Genomic DNA, 24,388 nt, shown 5'->3' with positions numbered 1-24,388 from the left:
TGTACACATTTATATTCATACCACCACATACCAAAGTAAACACAACCAGTCTGGGGTTTTGCATTTTATTGACAGGTACTGACATTTTTATTGATATATACCCTATACATCACTATTACTCTGCTAATGTCTCATTTATTCAGTACAAACAATACCCATTTTTAAATACTGACAGGCGACATTCTACTGCATTTCAATTTATTTGCCCTGAATATTACAAGCTAGATTTGTACTCACCAGCCTCACAATACAGCCTTAGCAGCCTGCTGGCGTGGACATCCACGTTTGTGACCCTGTCATCTGCACCTGTACAGGAGATAGAGAAACATTTATGCATACCTATCCATCACATACACAGGCTGGATTTTGGCAAACACTAATTGATACTGATACTTATACACGTCTGTGATATTCCCTGCCCATGCATCTTGGACCCAGTGGTCCAAGAGCTCCCTCTTCCTATGATTCAGGTCAGCGAAATGTGCTGGACTTGCTCACCAGTCCACAGGATGCCAGTGGCACTGGTGAGATCACGAGTGAGACAGTTCCAGGTCTCCACTTTGTATTGGGAGTCCTGGTACTGGTCCTGCAGCAGTCTCTCTTCATGGTCTTTTACTAGGAGTCCAACCATGACCCTGGACTCATGAATGCCCCAGCACTGTGCCCAAAAGTGCACACCCTCACCAACGCCAGCCATAGTGCCTGCAGTGATGAGCTACAACTGGTTATGGGCTGTATTCCTGCCTGTGAGGTTTAAATAGGGCTGATTTCCTGCCCTTTGCCATGACTGGACGATTTTGAATATGCTGAGTTAAGCTAAGTGACAGGCAAACCCGCTTAGCACAGATAAGCATTGTTTAAAAGGGTAGATGCTAAGCACTGCTTACCAGTGCGCAAATCCACTTAGCTATGCTAGTTATTACTAAGCATTCAAATTTAAGCAATGCTTACACTAGCTAGACATAGCAAGCACAATTTAGCATTGTTCAGCTTTCTTTTTATGGACTATCAGGATTGTGGGGTTGATTCCTTTTTAATTGTATCTTATGACATGTATGTTTACCTTCCATAACATCCCATTATATGCTTTCATTACATTATATTCTTTTGTGGCTATACTGTATAGGACACTTGTGTTTATATGGGGGTTTCACATTTGTACTACACTGACACCTCACATTTGGACATGCTACACTACCCTGGTTACAACTATAAATTATTCACTACCTATTTCTAAAAAAAGATAATTTTAGTGCTGCTTTCACATATAAAAATGAATGGACTCAAACTGAATGACTGCGTGCTAAGCAAAAGCTCTAACCACTACACTATTTAACTTTGGCAGTTTGGGGTGTATATTTTTATTCAGCTCCTTCGTATGTTTAAGCTATGCTAAACACAGCTACACAAAGCGCACACCCCCTCAGCTATGCCTAAACTTTAGTGGGGACGGGAAAAAAATTTGTTTTATTTTTCTTAGTTTAGGGATGTGCACATAGCTAACAATAATACCTCTCCATCTCTTACAGCATAAAACCTGGGCAAAGTCTAACATGATGGGGGGGCAAAGAGGGACAGATTTTAAAGATTGCTCTTACAAACTTAGTAAGTTGATGAATAATAGATTTTGCATTTGCATGACTTACTTGAAGGATGTGGAGTCTTAGACTCAAATGTTTGTCATTATTTAATGACTTCAAGCTTCAGCTCTTTGCCAGGTCAGTAGGAGGAACACACCTGACATATGAGCACAAATCTGGACATTCTGCAAATATCTATTCAGTTGGAGGGATGCTAACAGTGTCCGCGGACACTGTTTTTGATTTTGAAGTGCCATACAGCACTTCCTGAGTCCAGGGGGTGTTTTTATTGTGCGAGCAATGCTTGGACATGCCCCCTGCATCCATTCACGGATCGTGCCCATGCAGGATATACAGCAGCGTGCCTTCATGACTATGCAAGGTGCGCTGCTGTACTGAATGGGCACGATCCGCTCTGTGCAAGAATAAACGTATTCTTGCACGAAGCTTCCATGAATCCCAGGGTTAGTCTTACTATTTGCACTATGTGTCAGACAAGCTCTGTTGTAAACTAACCCAGTGCATTTTACACTCATGCACCTTGAAAAAAAAGCTAAATTAAACATGTATTCATTGTTAAAATATAAACATTAAACGTATAGACTTCATACTGTCCAATTTATTTACAACCAAATATGAAACCTACTTTCAACAGTGAACACATGAAGGAAACCAAGGATTGTATTCTAAGAAAATGGCTCACATAATGCTCCTATTTACTACAACTGATTCTTTACTTTACACTATAACTAATGCAGAATGCAGAAACCAAGTATTTACATATATGCACACATAGATGTGACCATCATAGCCCCTTGTATGACTTTGTACAACTCAGATGTTTGCTTGCAATCAAATGAACAAATACATTAATAATGGCCTAGGAATTTATTCCAGGTCACCATTATGACAACCATATAGTACAAAACTAATAGCCCAGAAATGCATTTCAGCTCAGTGATGTCAGAACCACGCAAAGTGAATAACTATGTTTTCCCTCCCTCCCTCCTCACAACTTCTTAGCTCAAGAATGAGAGGAAAAGGCAACAAAATCAAGGACAGATTTTAAATATTTCATTTATATACCTAGAAAGTTGCTAGAATAACACATTTTGTATTAGGAAACAGTTTCTTAAGGCTACAAAATTCTGAAATTCACATGTCTGTTGATATTTAGTGACTGCATTTCACAATAATTTGCCAGAAAGATACAAATTTTATTTGGAATAGATCAAAATGCCTCTCATCTTCTTTGCTCAAGAATCCTGGACAAAGCCAAAAATAATGTGGGGTCAAAGGCACAAAATAGACAAATTAAAAAAAAACTATATATATATATATATATATATAGAGAGAGAGAGAGAGAGAGAGAGAGAGATTATTTTATGCATTTATTAAACAAACTGGCAATATTGACTGTATTGAGTATTACTGTATTACTCAGTGATTTACCAAAAAAAAACAGAATTTAAATGTTTTGGGAGGGACAGCAAAAATATAAGACAATATCAGAAACATTCTACAAATGCATGTAATTCACTTAAAAATGAACAGAACAGCAGGTTTACATTAATGAGCATTTTCTAAACAATAAGAACTTTGAAATGCTAATGAATGGCTTTGTTGACTGACTGTAATCCTCAGTGATTTATCAGAAAATAAAATATTTTCTGAGTAAAGTAAAATTATAAGGCAAAATAATTTAGGGACAGTCTGCAAAAATCAGGAAGGACTTGTGTTATGTGCTATGTGATATGCCTTCTGCCCAAGGGCAAGTCCATATGTGTAATAATACACACTGACACATTCGCACGCACACACAGAAACACACACACACACACACACACACACACACACACACACACACACACACACACACTCATGAGCACACACAGAAACACACATACACACTCAAGAGCACACATAGAAACACACAATCACACATGCGCAAAAAATGCATAGAATTAACAGATCTACAATACACAAAGAAATGTCTTCAGCACTGCAATGTGCCAGCTTTTTTAGAGTTAGTTCTAAACTGGAGGCTTGTCTGCTTTTGGGCATTTCTGACTGTAACAAACTCCTTGAAGTCTCTTTGTTTCTCTCTCTTTCTCATTCATTCTAAATTCAACCCAATGAAAGAGAAGAACTCGGAACAGTCATATGTCAAAACAGAGTGGCATTTTGGATCTAGACATTTTTTAAAATGTTATTTAATAATGAATGCCAAGAATATGGATCCTCATTCCTCCAGTGCATGTTCTACATGGCATGCAGTAGTAACTCTGGGACTCGCTACTGTTATAACACGTCCCAGAAGACATTTCAAGAAACACAATCATATGCCTTCTCCATGCAGGCAGTATAGGCAAACTCACATGACACCTTCAATATCTTTACAAGGACAATAATTTGATCCTTTGTTCCACAGCCAGAGCAGAATTCACAATGCTTATCCTAAATCAATGGTTCTTTTTCATGATCGAGTCTCACTTTTGTCACCCTCGCATATGCTTTCCCAAGACAGGTGATGAGCTTGACACTAGTGCAACAGAAAAACATACGCTTCTATCCCCCTTTTGAAGGATCATGGCTTCTGTTTGCCAGTATAAAGATACTGTATCAACCTTTCAAGCAAAATTGAAAAAGCATGGCTTGGTGTGTGGCATAGTAGAATAAAGTCCTGACTACATCCCAAACAACCCGAGTTCACGTAGTAGCTGGAGTGCAGAAGTAGTCCCTGGGGGGCAGACTATGGGACTGAGTGGCTGATGCAAGGTCACCTAGCCTGGGAGGAGAATGTGATGTTTCTAATCACTGGCTACATTCCACAGTAAGTGAGTAGAGGTTCACTGACTCCAGTGTTGCAGCACCGACTGGGATGGGGGGTATGGGATTATGTTACTGGTAGGCCACATTGTGTGTGTGTGTGTGTGTGTGTGTGTGTGTGTGTGTGTGTGTGTGTGTGTGTGTGTGTGTGTGTGTGTGTGTGTGTGTGTGTGTGTGTGTAAGCATGCATACATGTAAGAGGTCATAGTAGACCCCAAGAGTAATGCACACTTTCATGTCAGTCACTGAAGGTGGAATTAGAGGTTATAGAGAAAGTGCTTCAGTTGCCCTTGTTAATGACAGCTTCAGGCACATATTCTCCAAGTTGAGAGAAGTGACAGTATTGAGGTCTGAGGCATGGAGGTGACAAGTGGTGAGACTGGTCCTCCTCTGCAGATACTTTGACTGCCAGTGAGGATGGTTTGCTGCAAGAGTGGGTTTGTCGAATGATGATTGTCCACAGATGGCCACAACATGAAATGACCTTCATGCATAACTGCCTGGATGATGGCACCAACATTGTATAAATAAGTTGAGACAGGAGGATTAATTGTCACTAAGGTGGAAACCAAAAAGCACATTGAAAAAACATGGAAAAGAAACGTTGTCTGATACCCATAAAGTATCCCATGCCTTCAGCCTTTCCAACTAAACCTCATCCATGCCATCAATATTGCTAGAATAGAAGTGTTCCATCGCTGTTGTGATGCCTGTACTGATATAGAGCTTATTCCACTAGCTACATCAAGCACTACCATCTCAGAGGCAGATATTGCCACTATATTCTGAAATTTCCTAAAGTGCTCTTTCCATCCCTCAACAATGTTCAAGGTTGAGGTCTGTATTTCCCCACTCTTGCTTAGAACAGGAAACAGGGTGGAGAATATGCAACTGTTCCTCTCCTTATTCACTGCAGAGTTTGCCAAAACCTTTATTATGCCATCTATAAGGCATTCAACATCACCTAATCCAATTTCTCTGACAATTAGATCTTTGCTTTAATGACTGCTGTAGCTTTCCTGACTTTTCAGTACCTATCAGTCTAACCTACAGCACCCCTGCCCCCATTGTTATTGCATGGGAGACATATTTCTTTTACCTTACTGACTTTTTTCCTCTGGCATCTACCATTAGCTCCAGGGTTTATCTCCATGACAATATTGGCCACCATATTCTCCCACCTCTTTGCAACCAACACCTCTTAGGGCAAGAAAACTGGGTAAAGCCTAAACTAATGGGGGATGAAAGCCCAAAAATAGGGGCATATTTTAAATATTGCTGTTACAAACTGAGAAAGTTGCTAGAATAATAGTATTTTCTGAAGGGTATGAAATCTGAAACTCAAATGTACGTTATTACTTAATGACTTCAATCCTCTGTGATTTGCCAGAAGAACATAGATTTTACGTGGAACAGCCCAAAAATATGAGGCAAAAGTCTGGACATTCAGTGAAAACCTGGACAGTTAAGAGGTATGCTTTGCAACCATATCAACTACTGAAGTCTTGAAAAAGGTCCATTCAGACTCTATATTCCCCAGTTTCCTGGGTATACAGGACAAGATACTCTGCAAAAAGATATTACTTTGCTACATTCTAGAAAACATCTTTACTGAGGTAATTGATAATCAGGTGCTCATGAAGGCCCATAAACTCTTTGCAAACAAAGAAAGCCAGATGCAGGACACATCCTCAGTCTTACTTTCTCCTTTTAAATACTTTGTCCTTCTGCCTCATCCTCAGTCGCTAAAGTAGTAGCAGTATTGACCACCATTGAATGGCCTATGTTGAAGGGCTTCAATGTCCAGTCTGTATCACTTCCATATCCTGCAATAGTGAAACCTCTTGTAATCTAACCATTGGAGATTTTTTACTGGTAAGCAGCGTCATAGCATCTAAACAAAAAACAATCTTCATAACTTCCTGAAAATTTAACTTGTACCTATGTTTTCGAATTGTACTCTCCATTATTGCATTTAAAAACTGCAACCTCTGCTGCAACATTGTCATGAATAAATAAAAACAAGTCAGCCTTCAACAGTACACCACTTTCTTTATTGCTACAAATACCCTAACACCTATTCTTTTTTATACCTTAAAAAGTTGCAGTAATACAGTCCTCAGTTTCCCATATTTCTCAGCCAAGGTTAACTGCATCCTGTGCTTTTTTAATGCCCACTGCCCTTTTTATAAATTCATTTAAAGGTGTGCTAGCCATCTTCTTAGAATCTACCCAATCAACTATGGGTATCCCCACAGTGCCTTGCAATGGCTCCTATCCATCACAGAGAGACATTTTTTTTCAAAATAACACCTGATAATTCCATCTTGAAAGAAATTACATCCTGCATAATTCCACCTTGAAAGAAACTTTTTAGAATCTACCCAATCAACTATGGGTATCTGCACAGCTCCTTGTGACGGCTCCTATCAACCACAGAGAGAATTTATTTTTTCAAAATAACACTTGATAAATCTATCTTGAAAGAAACTAGATCCTGCATAATTCCATCTTAAAAGAAAGTATATCCTGTACAAAAGTATGCCTAATTTGTGAAACTACTAGTATTAGTTAGTGACAGTGGTGTGCATACCTTGCTGGGATGATTCCCTTAGGACTCCTTCCCCTCTTAATACCAACTCTAATCAAGAGATAAAATAAGTTAAAAAGAAGAAGAAAACAAAAATGTAAGGGGAAATTATCCATATACAATTTGTCTGGTTTTCTTTTTACTCTAGTTTGCCCCTCATACACACATATCTTCTGGCAGTGTAACTGATTAATCTCTCCCTAGAAATTATTCAAGGGAAACAGTCTTTAGTACAGAAAATCACGGGCTTGCTGATTGTGTTTTAAGTCACTGTATCTCGACATCTCGGCTCTACCCGCTCCTTTTGCCCTTCGCTCCACTCGGGTTCACTCTGCCCTCTTAGTCTGCCCCCAAATTCCACCCACCTCCACTATGCCTACACTTACCTTCAACTAACCACTCCTACCCAATGTCTTTCACCAGTCAGACAACATAACTTATAATAAGGACAACCCTTCTTAACTAAATTAGCTAGCCCTACAAACCCACTACTAAGACACACTATCAATTAAATACAATTAATCTATAACAAAGCCACATACCAACAAACTAAACTTACAATAACAATTCCTTTTCTACTTATCCCCACAACAGCGATATGTTACCATTAAAAACTGCAGCCCTATTACTCTTACCACTAGTTCCTACCACATTAAACTAAATGATACAATTTATCCCCATCCTATCCCACTCCGCTACCCACAAAAAACTGAATAACATCAGCATATCCCCCACCATCTTCAACACTATCTCCATACATCAAGTTTCATCACCCTACTCTCTCAACACCATGATCCACAAATCTCCATGAAATATCATAGGTACTTATTAAAATACTATAATACCTAACCAGTATAGCAGCTAAACTAAGCCTCAATGGAGACATCCACCCAAACAGTGGGCAAAAAAATACAAAAAAACAATATATCCCACCCTCAAGACCCAGCCACTCGCTTAATTTACTAATCCATCTCAGAAATACAGCTAACCTTTTATTATTAAACATTAACATTAGAAGCATTACAAATAAAATCTAGGACCTACATGCCACTCTCTCTCTCTCTCTCTCTCCACACCAGACATTTTTATAATAACTGAAACCTGGCTAAAACCGGAAACTAGCAATAATGAAATTCTTCCTCCTGGATACAACATTCTTTGGATAGACAGAAAGGGCAAAAGAGGAGGTGGTATAGACATTCAATCCAAAAACATCCTCACCATAGAAACCATTAGTTATAATGCTCCAAACTTTCTTAATACTGAAATGCTTTATATAAAACTAAAGATAAACTCTAAAAAATATAAAAATATAATAGAAACCTATATACCACCTGGGAACAACCTCCCCACTATGGAAACATATTACACTGGGCCTCAAAAAGTCTGCACCAGGAAATTCTAATCACTGGTTAAGCTGCAACTCTCAAATACTCTCAAATCCCCATTAATCACATTAACCTTCATGGCTTTACCCAAAGTATTCAAACACCATCCATAATTGATAAGCCATCAAATAGATACTCCATCCTCAACTGGTTTCTAGCAAATAAACCTACACTCTCCTTTCACTCTAGCTGCCTCCCAGATAGTCTCAGTGACCATCTCCCAACTTATTTGCTCAGACATTGAATCAACCCAACCAAACAGCCTGTCTGCCGTCTAATAAGGGATAAGAAGAACTTTAACCCCCAAACTTTATTACCACCCTCAAACTCTGCAATTGGTCTCCACTTAAGCACATCCCCCTAGAAGAAGTGGTTAAATATTTTAACTCTACCTTCATTAATATCTTGAATATCCATGTTCCACCCAGAACTTCTTCTTCTTCTGGCTTTTCCTGGTTAGGGGTCGCCACAGTAGATCATCTGTCCGCTTATGATTGGCAGTGAAGTTTTACGGTGTCAAATTGCCAGCCCGGCACCCAACTTTCCGCAGAAGGCACACACACGCACACACTCATACCTAGGATCAATTTAGCATGTCCAATCCACCTACTGCATGTCTTTGGGATGTGGGAGAAAATTGGAGCACCCAGCGGAAACCCATACAACCACAGGGAGGACATGCAGACTCCACACAGAAGGCACCCCAGCTGAGAATCAAACTGGAGAACCTCTTGCTGTGAGGCGGCAATGATGCTAACCGCTGCACCACCATGGCCACCCTATGCTCCACCCAGAACTATAAGAATAAAATCCAATTATGGCTAAGCAAGAAAACTAGACCACTATTAAAATTAAGAGACAAAGCCTAGGCCCAATCCCACAAAACCACAAATGGAACTGTCAAACAGACTTAATGTGAGCTCAGAATTAAGGCAAAAACTAGTTAATCAAGGCAGGATTAAGTACTATTACAATATCCAAATTAAACACCACAACAACCCTCAAAAGTTTTGGTCAGCTATTAATAGCATTATTCTACCTGGCAGTGCTAGCACATCCACCCCTCAATTACTACCAACAGTACTGACAACATAGCCACCCAGTTCAATAAATACTTTATAAAAACAATTTTACCTCTGTCGAATAACTGCAACACCACTCCTCCTCCTGCCCCTCCTACAGTTAATAATAACAATAATACCTTCTCCTTGCAACCTGTTTCAACAGACTCGGAAAAAAATACTCAAAAAGTAAAACCTATGACCCTAGCAGCTGACAAACTACGCACAGACTATCTTACAGTTGCTGCAGATGCAATCACTTACCCTGTATCTATATTTATTTACAGATCCATCTTTGAACACCAAGTCCCTGCTATATGGAAAACTTCCCATATTGTGCCATTACATAAAGGAGGTATGTTAACAGAACTATCTAATTACCAGCCAATCACCATACTTTCCCCCCTGTCTAAAATCCTCAAGAGTTGTCTACATACACAAATCATGAACTATCTGCTAACTAGCAATCTACTATCAAAGACACAACATGGATTCCACCCCTTCCACAGAACTACCTCTGCTCTAATGACCTTCACTAATAATGTTAATCCTCACAGGAATAATGGGAAATTCATATCCTCCATATTCCTTGAGCTTTCAAAAGCCTTTGATATGGTCTCACTTAGCAAACTGATCAATGTACTAACTGACCTGAATCTAAGTCCAGCTACTCTTGAATGGTTCAAAGACTACCTAACCAACCATCATCAAGCTGTGCAATGGCATCAAACCTCTCTCCTCTTCTTCCTGTTACCATAGGGGTTCTTCAAGGATCTATCCTGGGTCCCTTACTGTTCTCACTATTTATTAACAAACTCCACACTTCCGCACTGCATGCTTCTGTCATTCAGTACGGTAATGACTCCACTCTGATATGTGCAGCAGCACCTCTACAACTACAACTAATAACACAAGACTCTTTTTCAAAGGTGTAGATATGGCTGACTAATTTCAACTTATCCTAAACCCAATAAAACAAAAATCATGATTTTTCAACCTACTAGGTACACTATGCCTCTCTCCTTTCAATATTCTGTCCTTGAATAATGCCAGCATCCCACCCATAACCCAGGCAAAATTATTGGGAGTAATTACTGATAGTAACTTGAGATTCGATATTCATACTGCACAAACTATAAAGAAATTGCATAAAAAGCTAAGCACCCTATGCAGAAACAAATAATATCTTACTAATAATAGAAACTAAGCATTGCATGAATACATCTTACTTCAACTCTTTTCTATGCCTCACCGATTCTCACCAAACTAAAGAAATCAGACTTAGCTAAATTGGAATCATGTTACAGCAAAATTGCCAGGTTTGCCACAGACTCACCTTTTAGGTCACACATATCACTCAAGCAGCTTAATTGGTTAGAACTAAACCCTTTTCTACTCCATAGCCAACTCACCACAGCCCATAAAATTCTAAACCACCCAAAGATGACCCCATCCCTCCAAAATCTCCTACTCCCCTACTCAAGTAAATGCATACTATGATAAAAAAATAAATCTCTATTGAAAGCAGTCAAAGTCAACAATGCCGCAGGTGACTCCCACTTCTCAAACTATATAGCCAAAATCTGGAATACACTCCCTGTGGACATAACAACTAGTACTAACCTGTCCCACTTTAAAAAAATACTAAAAAATACACCTAGGTAAATCATGGCTATGTTCATGCAATACCCCAAGGTAGACAACATTTCTTACCCAGCACCAACGCAAACATTATTTCTATCTCTGTTCCTAGACTACCAGAATTGAAAATGAATCTCCTTAAAGGTACCAAATATGTGCATACTGAAGTCACAGAGTGGCTTGTAACCCATAATATGTCTGTATGTAATGTGTAATATGTGAGCTGCTTATACTTATGAGATGTTATAACACAAAAATATGTCATCTGACTGCATTCAGTGTATGTAATATGTAATATGTGAGCTGCTTATAATTATGAGAGCTCTTACTCTAGAATAATTTTGTAATTGTTTGGATTTTACTTATATATGTAAATACGGACATTTTTCCTTTACGTGGAGCTGTTCTCCCAGGGCCTCTGCTGAAAAAGGACTTGCATCTAGTTGGACATTCCTAGTCAACAAATGTAAAATAAATAAAATAAAATAATTTGGTTTTAACAAAATAAGGGCAGTCAGCACCTTCTTCTCCTCCCAAAATCGCCCAATCAGATTTCTTCTTTTGACCTTATCCATAATGGAAACTCACAGTTGTTCAGTCTACACTATATAACTATAGATTTCTAGTGATTTCTGAGACACTTCACCAGCCATTTGATTCAGAGTGACAGGGCATCAAGCTGCTCCCTCATCACATTATCATCATCAGCCTCACAAGACTCCACCAGTTATGTATAACTAATTCAGTCGACCAGCCAAAAGCCTCAAGTCATGCATAATATCTTCAAACAGAGCAGCAACATCTCTAGGAGAAAGCCATTTAATCACTGATTTACTTTCATAATCAGTATCAGCGTGAATTCCTAAAATACAGCAACTTCACCCTCAATCTTATAAACAAATAACCAGTTCTTCCTCAAATGTATCGAGAATATCTGGCACTGAAACATTATCACATTTGCACTATAATAGCTTGAAGTGTATGTGAAATAAACAGCTTTTATCATATGATGTGTCAGCTCTCAAAACTAGATATGTAGTTAGCTACTATCGCTCAAGTACCATACATGCCCAAAATGAAAGTGCGGTTGTGTAAGCCTTACTTACCCATAACAGTAGCTGTATGGATTTATTCACTGCTGCAGTATCCTATGGGTAGTATCTTTCAAAGGAAACAGTGCCCAGCCAGCTTGCTATAGCTTTAACTCTTCTCCCTCTCACTCACATTGCTGCTGAGAGGCTGCACCCTTTTTCAGAGGGAAGTACATTAGCAACCAGAGTGACATAAATCTTCAGGATTTTACTTTCCCAAGAAAGGAAGGTAGCTTCATCCTTAAATAACAATCAATAATCAATAATCACCACAAAAATCATCCAAGCAAGAGCAACAATAACAATTGCAACAAAGGAGGTTGTGTCCCACCTCAGCTATCTATAAAGAGGGAAAAGTGGGTGGGTGCAGCTACTGCAGCAGTGAAGAAATTCAAACATCTACTCTTCTGGGTACATAGGACTTACACGACTGCACTATTCTGCTCATTCGCACTGCTGCAGTAGCCCATGGGTAGATTCCCAAAGCTTACCGTACCTGGGAGTAGGAAGGATAGGGGTCTGGGAGCACCTGGAGAATGGTCCTAACAAAGCCTGTCCTGAACATAGAGAAGGAATATAGTTAGTAGTGCTGTGTGAAGAGATGAATGTAGGACCAACTTGCTGCTTCTAGAGTACTTCAAGAGTCCACCCCTTTACAGTATGCTATTGAAGAGGACAAGGCCCTGGCACCTTAACTTTGTTTGGAATAGTTACACAATGACAGGAATAACAAAAAAAAGAATAGCAGAAGGCAACCATCTAGATATAGTCTCTTTAGACACGGGTTGGCCTTTCTTAGTCCTGGCCTTCCTAAAGGACTGGTTCTGTCAAGGTAGAGCCTGAGCTGCCTGCACACATCCAATGTAAGTAGACTCTGTTCTCCCATTTGTTTGACTCTGGGAAGAAAACTGGGAGATTGATGGCTTGATTCAAGGTAAAATCAGAAACAACTTTAAGCATGAATGAAGGATTTGTGTGTAATGAAATATATCCCTATGGAAAAACAATTAGGGTTTACCCATCATAGAATCATAGGATCACAGCAGATTATTAGGTTATCGACCCTGAGGTCATTTCAAGCCTAGCCATTTCATCCCAATGTAATACCATAGAAATGTTAGTTAATACCTAAGATTGCATTTAGTAATGACTGTCCATGTCCAGGATGGTTGTGGGCACTATTCCTGATAAGAAATTACAGTGCCCCATCCACTCGTCTAGGATCCTTTTGAACAGTGTCATAGAGGTGCTCTGTTTCACATGAATAGGTAGCATATTCCAAAGACGGGGCAGTTGCTGGGAGATAAATCTGTCCTTCCAGCATGTTCTATTTAAGTGCCCGGAATGGGTGGCCCTAGTCCCATTTAATTTATGGATATGCAGTAAGATCATTAGGTTTAGGTCTGAGATTGCTGTATAAGCCAGGCATAAGCCTCCCCTAAGAAGTCTATATGATACAGAGCAAAGTGACAGAGACTTGTACGGTCCATGTACTGCATGTGCTGGAGTCCCTTGATATTCTTTGTTAGAAACCTCTGAGGTCTCTCCAGTTGCTGCAGGTGCTTTGTACAGTACATGCCGAACGGGGCGTTATACTCAATTATGGGCTGGATTAGTGCTGAGTATAGAAGGGTTATAACCTTTTTTTGCTCTTGAGGTGATGCCTTTACTAATCAAGTGTGCTACATACAAAGCCTTCCTTACTACAGTAGATATATGGTGGTCGAATTTAAGGTTGTGGTCCACTTGTGAACCCAAGTCCCTTACCACTTTGTGGGTACTTAGGGTATTGCTGTTCATTTGATAGTGTGAAGGGACATTGTTTGTGCTGAAGGGAATGATGATACATTTCTTTGCATTCAGTTTGAGACCTTGACTAAGACACCAGTCATTGGTCTGCATAAGAACTTCCTGGAGTATACTGACATCATTTGGGGATTCAATAATTGCACCCAATTTGCAGTTGTCTGCAAACTTGGTCAGCCACAATCCCTTAGGTTTGACCTGAACTTTTGATAAGTATATACCAAACAGTAGGGGGCACAGCACTGACCCCTGTGGTACCCCACTGGTAGCAGGTCTGCTAGTTGATGTGGATCTGCCCACTTTGATAGTGTGTGTCTGGTTTGTGAGCCAGTTAGCAACCCATCTTACAATGAAGGGGGGTTACATTTAGTTTGCTAAGTTTATCAGTAATGCCTGAGTGTGGGATTGGGTTGAAAGCCTTTGCCAAGTCAAGGTATGCTGTGTGCACAGATATGCCCTCATCAATGGCCCTGGTAACAGTTTCAAAAAATCCACAGGATTTAACAAGCAGGATCTGCCCTTGACAAAGCTGAATTTAGGTAGGATACAGGGAAGCAGGACAGTTTGACCCTAGATGTTTTGACCCCGGACAGTTTGACCCAAATGCAATTAATACACTTTCATATTGAAATTCTTGTTTATTGTCTATGAGAATATTTATTGGAAAGTTTGTCCCCGGATGTTTTGACCATGGACTATTTGACCGCAATTAAATTTAATAAAAGAATTTTAATACTTAATATTTTAATTAGGAATTTTACATTGGAATTTAATATATTATTTAACAATTTAACATGTAAATGTTAATTAATTTAACATTTTATTGACTATCTAAATATAATTAATTTAATTAACAATAGTTTCTTTGCTTATGCGTGGTATTCCTACATTTTGAATTTTATGATCTGAATGCAATTCATGATTGTTTCTTTGCTTATGCATGGTATTCCTAGTTTTAAAGTCTGAGTATCATGTAGTACTGTCAGTTCTGAGACTGAAACTATCATGTTTGAAGATTTACTCAGTGTATCTGAAGTTTTATTCAGTTTTATGCATTTAATTGTAATTAAAGCTAGTTTTATTCTCCAGACTGTTCTGTTTTTTTACTTTGCTAATGTCAGTTTTCTATGATGGACCAGGTTATAGACCTATAATGTGAATAATATTTTGTTTTGTCTAATGATGAGTTATTTTCTGTGCAACTGTGTATGACTGTCATACATTTTTGCTATTCTTGCTGAGTGTAATAAACTCTTATAAAGCCTTGTTACAGATCTAGATATGGAATGTGTTAATGCAGTGGTCAAAACGGTGAGTCAAAATGTCCTGTACCCGAATTCAGGGTTTGGAGGTCACCTATGTCTTTATTTATGAGGTCCATAATGATATGTTCCATGGCCTTACATATGAGGTTGGTCAGGCTTATGGGTCCTCAGGTCTGTTACTAGGCCACCTTTGTGGAGGGGAATAACTGTTGCTGTTCTCCATTCTGCAGGAACAAAGCCTGTGATTAGGCTATGACTGAAAAGGGTGCTTAGTGGTGATGGTAGTTCATGTTTTAGTATGTTTAGAAGACAGACTGGCATGCCGTCTGGTCCCATAGAGACTGTGTTTTTTGCCTTGGACAAGGCTTTGATGACATGTTCTTTAGATATGTAGAGTGGGGGAAAGTGTGGGGCAAGTTTTGTGATAGATTTGGAGGGCACAGGAGGGCGAAATGTTTGCCAAACCTATCCATTAGCAGGTTTTCTATCTCTGTGGGGTCAGTGTGTGTGATACCATTACTCGCTAGTTCTGCACATGCTTGGGTCCTACCTTTTAGGCTATGTACATAGCTGTAAAAAGCCCTATGGCTATCCTTGGCTGTGCTAGCTACGTATTTCTCAAAGAGGCCCTAAGAGGATTTGACAAGTTGCCTTATTTGCCTGTTGAGGCTGAGGAGAGTGATTTTCCATTGTTGGGGTCTCATCTGTTTTTTTGATGGACAGCAAATTTTGCATTTATTGTAAAGTTTATTGAAGTTGGATGTCCACCATGGCAGCTTGTTTTTACTTGAGGATCTGGTTTTGATTCTTTCTGGTACAGCTGAGTCTATACACTTATGTAAGTGATTGTACAGGGCTTTAGTGTAAGCTTCGGTGTAGTTACCACTTTCAGCTGGGGGTGGGGCTCAGAATGCACTTATACCCTCACCTAGGATAGTATATTCGCCTTGGTGAAGTTTTGTAATCTGATTTTACCCATTGTGAGTTCTGGTGTTAGTGTCAGCTCAAAGGTGACTGATTTGTAGTCATATTTAACTAATGAGGATCCGACAGTTCCAGTAGTGCATCCATTTGACATGTTAATGAGGACCAGATCTAGTATGTTTGTTCCTCTTGTCAAGGTATGAACAATTTATTCCAGAGCATTTGAATTAAGAAAGTCAAAGAACTTTTGTGCTAATGGTTTACGGCTAGCGTAGGTTTCTCAGTTGATGGTGGAATAATTGAAATCTCCCATACCCAGAGTGTTTGGTAATATTTGGATTGTCTCCAGTTTGGTCAAGTAGGCTTCGTAAGCACCATGACTCATGGAGGAGGTTCTATAACTGTCTGTGACTTGAATGGGGGTCTTACCGACCATAACCTGAACTTAGCATAATTCCATGAAGTTGTCCAGTCTAACTAGATGGGAGGTGAATTTATCTCTAATATAGATAGAAGCACTGCCTCCTTTGGTTCTCACATGTTCATTTTGCAGTCTGAAGGCGTGGAAGGCATTGTAGCCTTGCAAGGCTGGGGAACTCTCTGAGGCCTTAAACCAGATTTCTGTGATTGCACAGACATCTACTTCTTCCAGTGATAGAAGTGCTTCCAGAGTGGGCAGTTTTTGGTTGAAGCTCCTAGCATTTAGCAGCATGACCCTTATTTTGTTATGATTGGCAAATTTCACATTAGTAAGTTTGTTTTTGAGACCTTGCCTAAAAAAGGCAATATGGGGGTGGCAAGAGCCTTTGCCAGCAGCCAACAGCCCAGAGGTGCTAAGTGAAGACCATCTCTGGCAAAGCAACGAGGTTTGTCGACCATAGCTTCCCAGGCAAAAAGAAACTGGATCCCCTTTGAATGACACCAACAACTAAGCCAATTATTGAAATCAATCATTTTTTTGTTTATACTGCGGCATCATTCTAGGTAAGGGTAGTATGCTGCTCAAGGCTAGGGACATACCTGCCTGGGACACGTACTCAGAGAGCTCAGTCATGTTTCTCTTCATATAGTCCAGTGAGGTACATCTCAGGTTGTTCACTCCAACATGAACTATGACAGAGTCATAATGGTATTTGTTGCCGAGAGACCTGAATGCATGCTTGATCTGCTGAATCCTGGCACTGGACAGGCAGCTGACTGTGACTTTTTCCTTGTCCAACCTGGTGAGTGGGACATCTGTGTGTCTCACTATTGAGTCTCCAGTGACTAGAAAATTAATTTTTTGAGTGTTACGCCTTATGGGCTTGATAGGTGAGACACTGGTGTTGCTATGTGTCATGGGTGCTGTGGGGACTGTGTTAGTTGTAGCAGTCTTGTGTTTTGGAAGTCTCTGGTGTCCTTTTGTGAGAGAACCTCTGCTTATGTTAATTTATGTATTGGGTGCATACTACATATATGAGTAGTGGTACCAAGTGCACGTGTAGTGGTGGGTGGGTGGGTTGACAACCTCTTCCGTGTTATGTTTTTAGTGCAAGAGAGCATGGATTCAAGATTCTTGGTGCAGATACATCTCTCACACTCTGTACTAGAATGAGTTATTAGTAGAGGGTTGTTGGTGAACATGAGACAATTTCTACACTGTCTCAAGAGGCCGAAGTCAGCAAGGTTGGCACGAGAAACATGGCTGGTCCAACCATCCATAATTCTAGGTTGATGACTGTTATCACTAGAGGAGCTTTTCAGGATCGATCAAGGAGGAACTCAGTGGATGGATATTTCTGCCTGTTTTTTTTTTTTTTTTTTTGGTAATTTAATAGGCTTCAGCTAAACTAGCATTATTTCTTAGACTGGGATAGTACTAAGGAAGAGGCTACCCTAATGCGCTACAGTTGTAGCTAAGGGAAAAAGCATTGAATTAATCTGTCTGGCTATGGCACACAGTTGCACAGCAGTGCACAATGCTGCATGATGTGCAGACAAGCAGAGACCTGCACATATGGACGCTTAAATAACAAAAGCTAAAAACTTGAAAAAAATTTTTAAAAGGTTCAAAAAGACCAATGAGTATTCCTATTCCAAGCCATAGACCAACCACCCTTCCAATTAGCACAATCCTCTCACTAGAGTGCAGAAAGGTCCCTTCTAATCCAAGATGGCCTGGACAAAGTGGTCAGAACAAATAGCTACTACAAACAGACCCAGATGCAGCAAGTCTGTATCTAGACTATGCTACAGGTACTAGCTACCCTAGTTTTGATGGGAACCACTAGAGAATGTTTAACACAGCAGAAACACAGCAGTGAGACCCTAAAAATGTTTAAACAGCAGAAAATTAGCAAGGGGACTCTAAAGAATGTTTTAAACAGCTAATAAATTAGTTATTATAAGACTTGCTTGGTGGGAAAACCAGAAGAAGCAGAACAGATTGCTTTGCAACAGTGAAAAACACCAGCAAATAGTTAAACAATGGAAACAGCAAAAATAGCTTAGTAAACAGTGAAAACAGCAATACATTTTGATTTAACAGGCACAGTAAGGCAGATAATTGTAGTACAACAGTGTAGATTAGAACACAGTATATAAATACATTATTAAAGTGGGGGTCATGCAATACAAAAGTGCAGTAAATGGTATAATTAAACAAAAAAAAAACCAGGCAACTTGTGTTTTTTTGAAGCTCAGAAGCCTCTAGTCGTCCGGTATCTCTGCTCAGAGGTGTTACTGGTAGCCCACCTCAGTTCAGCTCAGTACAAACAAGCTCATGAGACTTTGTAGCTCAGATACTCACCTTGAAGAAGTAAAACAGTCTTCAAAGTAATAAACTGCAATTCTGACTGAAAGGCAGGTTCAAAAGGAGCACACTTTCAGAAATTGTCTAACCACAAACAGAAGAAAAAGGAGGATCCATAGGCAGACAAGTTGACATAGCTGACTAAAGCACCTTGAGGGATACGTATGACAAGACATCTTTAAATAGCTCACACAAATATTTGAAAATCAAAGGTGCTACTTCCCTTTTGGGATTGGCAAAGCACCAACTAGAAAATCAGTTCCATTTGCCAACATAAGACTTGTTAGTATCAGGTTTTCATGCATCCTTTAGTATCTGCTGCATGTCCTTATGGAAAAGGTGCCTAAAAGGTATTGAAATTGAATTATCTAGGCCATCAATTTTACTTGACTGATGTATGGGTATATCAAACTTCCCTTCTGCTGTGTGAGTAGATCCAACCTGTGAGGAACTTTGTGGTAAACTGCCTTGGCCAATTCTAAAAAAAGGGAGAAACAATTTTCCCTGGGCCAAAAGGAAGTCACACCAATGATTTTTGTAATTCTTTCTGAATCTTTAGAAATACCTTGGAAATCATTGGAAAGAGGGGGAAAGCATACAGGAACATTCCCAACCAAAGGAATGGCAGAGCATTTGTTGCCCATGCTTGGCTGCAATGATGTCTCAAACAGAAAATTTTCTACTAGTCTTTTTTGCAAGAAAGCAAGCAGATTTACTTGAGGTGTTTCTGACTTACGGATCAATTCTTGGAACGCTTGTGTATTGTGTTTCTACTCATGAGGGTCTTTTCAGGATCTGTTGAGTCTGACTGCCACAATGGTTTGTTCCAATATAATATAGGAGGCTTGAAGAGTCAGAGAATGATGAAGTGTCAACTCCTAAAACATCAATGCCAACTGGCAGAGGGTCTGATCTTGTACCCCATTGTTTTTTGAGATACCATGTCACTGTGGTATTGTCTGTAACCACTTGTAAAGGGCCTGGGTCCTATAGATGCTGTAGAGTTTTCAAAGCATGAATCACTGCTAGCATTTCTGAAGAGTCCCACAGACCTGGTACTTCCACTTGCATGAAAACTGCACCCCAAGTGCAATCTGAAGACTCTGAAAAGTCTGTCTGAGCAAATTAAATTAGGGCTGGAAGAGAGAAGGGGAGTCCTAGACTGATGTTTTTCTATGGCTAGAGGTTACGAAATAGGATGGCTTAAGAGAATTGAAGAGGAGGTAGTACTTCTAAGAAATACCAAGGCCATTCCTATACTGAAAGGAAATACTGGTTATCCAGGGTTAGGTCACACCCCTTCCAATGTTCATGAAGAGAAGATCACTACTAAATACAGTTGTTCTTTTCCTTTGCCCATTACGAATGAGATAGGGGTTATTAGAAGTATTATTACAGATAATTGGAAGATATTGTTAGGAAATTTGGATTTAATCAAAGTCATTGGTTCTAGCCCATGTTTCGCTTACAAAAGGGTCTTCAGTCTAAAAAGTCTATTGGAAGGTGGACCCAACATGTCACACAACAATAGGGGGTCCATAATACACAAAAAAGGCACTTATGCATGTAACAACGGTAGGCTGTGTAGATTTGTCAGCAACACTTCTTCTGTTTATTTTAAATATATTAACAAAACTATTTGGACCAAAAGTTTTTTGACTGTAATAGTAGTCCGATTGTCTATGTGGCTCACTGTTTTTCCTGTTCAGGTTTTTCCATAGGAAAACTGTTAGATGTTTAAAAAGGAGGATATATGAACATCAACTAGCTATAAAAAAAGGAGATGAAAAAAATGCCTTAGCTAGACATGCTAAGGTATGTCAGTTTTTTAAGAAATTTGTTTTTTCAGTTATTGATAGTGTGGATTGTGATGTATTTTCTGGTGATTTTAAAACCAGATTAGAATGTAAGGAAAGCACTTGGCAAATTCGTTTCGGTGCTGACAAAATGCCAGGTCTAAATGAAGTTATTAATTTAAAATGTTTTTTACAATACATGTAAATTAATTATATATATATATATATATATATATATATATATATATATATATATATATATATGGGTCTACTTCATTTGGTCGACAACTCAAATGACTGACACTCATTTGGTCAACAGCTCATTTGGTCGTCAAAAAGTATTCAAGGCAAAAACCTGGGATTTGCCCCCCTCCCCACTGTTGTGCGACCGTGGAGTTGTTATATATAGTTGGGGGTGTGTGTGGGGGAAACAGCCCCCCACCTAGAATGTTTGTCGACCAAATGAGCTGTCAACCAAATGAGTGTCAGTCATATGAGTTGTTGACCAAATGAAGTAGACCCATATATATATATATATATATATATATATATATATATATATATATATGTACACTTTTATAGATATATATATATTTTTAGTAGTTTATGTCAAATATTTTATGTGACTGGTTTATGTATATATTCATTTAGTTTTTGTATGTATATTTATATTGACCATTTATCACTGGTTCTTTAAATTTTTATTGACAATTTAACGTGATTCATTGAAAAGGATATATAATATTGTCAAATGGGTAGATGTTTTTTCTGAAGAAGTTCACATTTATTAAAATGAATGAAAGCTAATACAAAGTGTCCGTGCTTTCCTGACGATAGTTGTTGCCAACTTATTGTATTACAATTGTTGAGTTTCAGTTCCAAGTTATTTAGTTTGCTAGACTGAAATCCATTTGATCCCTCCACCCCTGCAATTCTTGGCTCACAAACCCCAGCATGGAAATCTGAAAGTGCAAGAGGGGTAGGTGCTGGATCCAAGAATTTTTTAGGTAACATTGGATTTTTGTCATGTGTAAGTGGTATCATGAGGATCATGAATGCCATGAGCCCTAGAATCCTGAGAAATTCTCCCACATGAGCCTGAAAATGTTGAGAAAAAACTCAGAATGTTCTGCTGGTAATCTATTACCTTTTTTTGGAAGGAAGGGAGGTTGTGAGATGTGACTTTTGCAGGTGCAAGTGAAATCCCAGATGTGACAGGAGGGTGAACACATATTTAGAGACTCCACACATCTGGGATAAGACTCTGCACAAATAAGTAAATTGTCTAAGTAAGGAAAAATGTGGATTCCCTCTGATCTGCAGTGAGCCATTACTGGGCCTAAGCAATTTGTGAACCCTCGAGATGCAGTGGAGAGCCTGAAGGGTAATATAGAGAACTGATAATGTGATCCAAATACAGCAAACCTTAGATAGCTCCTGAAACTGTAAACAATGGGTATGTGATGGTAAACATCTCTGAAATCGTCTCAACATCACAGAAGAACCATAAGTCATATAAGATACAGTATCATAACAATCATACACACTTCTCAGAACATGTTTAGAAATTTGAGTTGTTAAAACAATCTGATTTAAATATGACCTGTCTTCTGGAGACAATGAAGTAGCAAATTCTTCCAGACTGGAAGCACATTTTAGTACAAACTTCCACATATAACCCTGGTAATTCAGGATCCTAAAGGCTAACATAGTAAAAGTAAACAGTCTCTTGCCTTGGTTGTCGAGCCACTTGCCCTGCTTATCAGAGGGTACTTTGTTAGAGGAAGCCTAAGATGTTTTGTTAACTGTTGCTGCTGAAATTATTATAGACACATCAGCTGGCACAGATGAGAATAAAGCCATGTTTAATATGAACAGACCGTACACCCTTTTCACCTTTCTTTACAACTGCAGCCGGTTAGCCTTCAGCCTTGCTGACAGCTCTAAAAGTGCCTTCTAGAGATGGAAAATGTGATAAATAGGTGCAGAATTAGGAACATTATCATCTAACTAATCATAAAATCTGCCCAGTTCTGGGGGAGCCCCTGTTTGCTCCCAAGCAACTGAATCTAGCAACTTTTTTGTTTTGAAACAAAACTTATAAAATATTAACTTCAGGTTCATTCTCTGAAGTGCCAGAGTTTTGGCCATGGACACCCAAGGAGAGTTACTTACCCTTGTCTCTGTCATCATCTGACAACACATACTGTTCTCTAAACATACCTGTGCTAGAACTGTGAAAAGGCAATCAGCCACCAGCACTGACTGACAGCAAAGGACTCTTTGGCAAAGATAAAACATCTGACTTAGGTACACAAACAACCTGATCATCTGCTCTGTAATTAAGTTTTTGTTTTGTTTTTCTAGGAATATTCCTAATGCAAGAGTGATTAGAGGATAGCCTACTATCTCTGGCAAGGGATCTCTTTGCCCAGACAGCTCCTGTACCTAACGTGGTTGGTTCCCGCACACCTATAACAGGTACTGGAGTGGCCCCAAAGGATGTGTCTAACCCCAGTCCATAGTGGACAAAACAGCTACTCCAGAGGGAGTCAAGGTATTAGGTAAATAGACTGTGGAACCATCTTTGGCCATGCCAGAATCACTATCCATAAACTGTGTAATTTTACCTTTTTTTTGTTATTTGTTTTTTGTTTTTTGGGTTTTTTTTTTTTTTGGTCCAAGTGGAGTGGAAGAAGCAGGACCAAGAATATCATCCATGCTGTAGTCAGAGGAGAAACCTGATTGCCAGGTAAGCTAAGTAAAATTGGGAGAAAGTAAGTATTTACTAGTAAGTACAATGACACACTTCCCTTCCCAAAACAAAATGACCCCAGACTAGTAAACACAAGCTGAACATTGTAATAACACAAGCACAACACTGAAAATTGTGTCATCAGACCTTAAACTTCGTCAGAAATATAGAACATTTGTTTACCTCAGAAATGAGAAAACATTCTGATTGCATTCAAAACACACAAATTCTGACTATAAAAGCACATCCCAGATACTTAATATTTTTATAAAATTAGTTTTCCACACAAAATTGAAAAATAAGCTAAGTAAACAGTGCAGAAGCATTAAAGAATCTTCTCTGACAAAAGCCAATATTCTTAAGGTAGAATATCACAAACAGATGTTTTTTATATGCTAAGGTAAATCAGGAAAAATACCACAAATATTCAATAAAAAATATTCATGAGTAGAAGGGGTCACCAAATGCAGTCTTATCTTTTAGGCAAAGGCTTTTGACCAACTGCTATTCCTCTGGAGCCAGAGAGATGTTTCTCCTTAAGGCAGTAGCAACATTTTGAAGATTTCCCTCACTCTGGTTGCTGATATACTTTCCTTCAAAAAGGGAGCAGCCTATCAGCAGCCAGAGTGAGTGAGAGGAAGGGGAGTCTGAGTTTCGGCAAGCTGGCAGGGTGCTATGTTCTTGGCAGTACACTACCCATAGGCTACTGCAGCAGTGAGAATAAAAACATCTTGAAACTCATTTTAACTCTTTATATAGACCAACATGAAGAGTGAGGTAAAAAAGGTGGCTGGCCTGGTAGCAACTTAGAGAGAGTACTAAATAGTCTGACAAGTGTGACAGCTTGTAACCTATCAACATCTTATTTTCT

Source organism: Protopterus annectens, chromosome 17.part0 (assembly GCF_019279795.1).
Source record: "Protopterus annectens isolate FY-2018-M chromosome 17.part0, PAN1.0, whole genome shotgun sequence".
In the NCBI taxonomy this organism is placed as follows: Eukaryota; Metazoa; Chordata; order Ceratodontiformes; family Protopteridae; genus Protopterus; species Protopterus annectens.
This window is presented reverse-complemented; position numbering follows the sequence as displayed.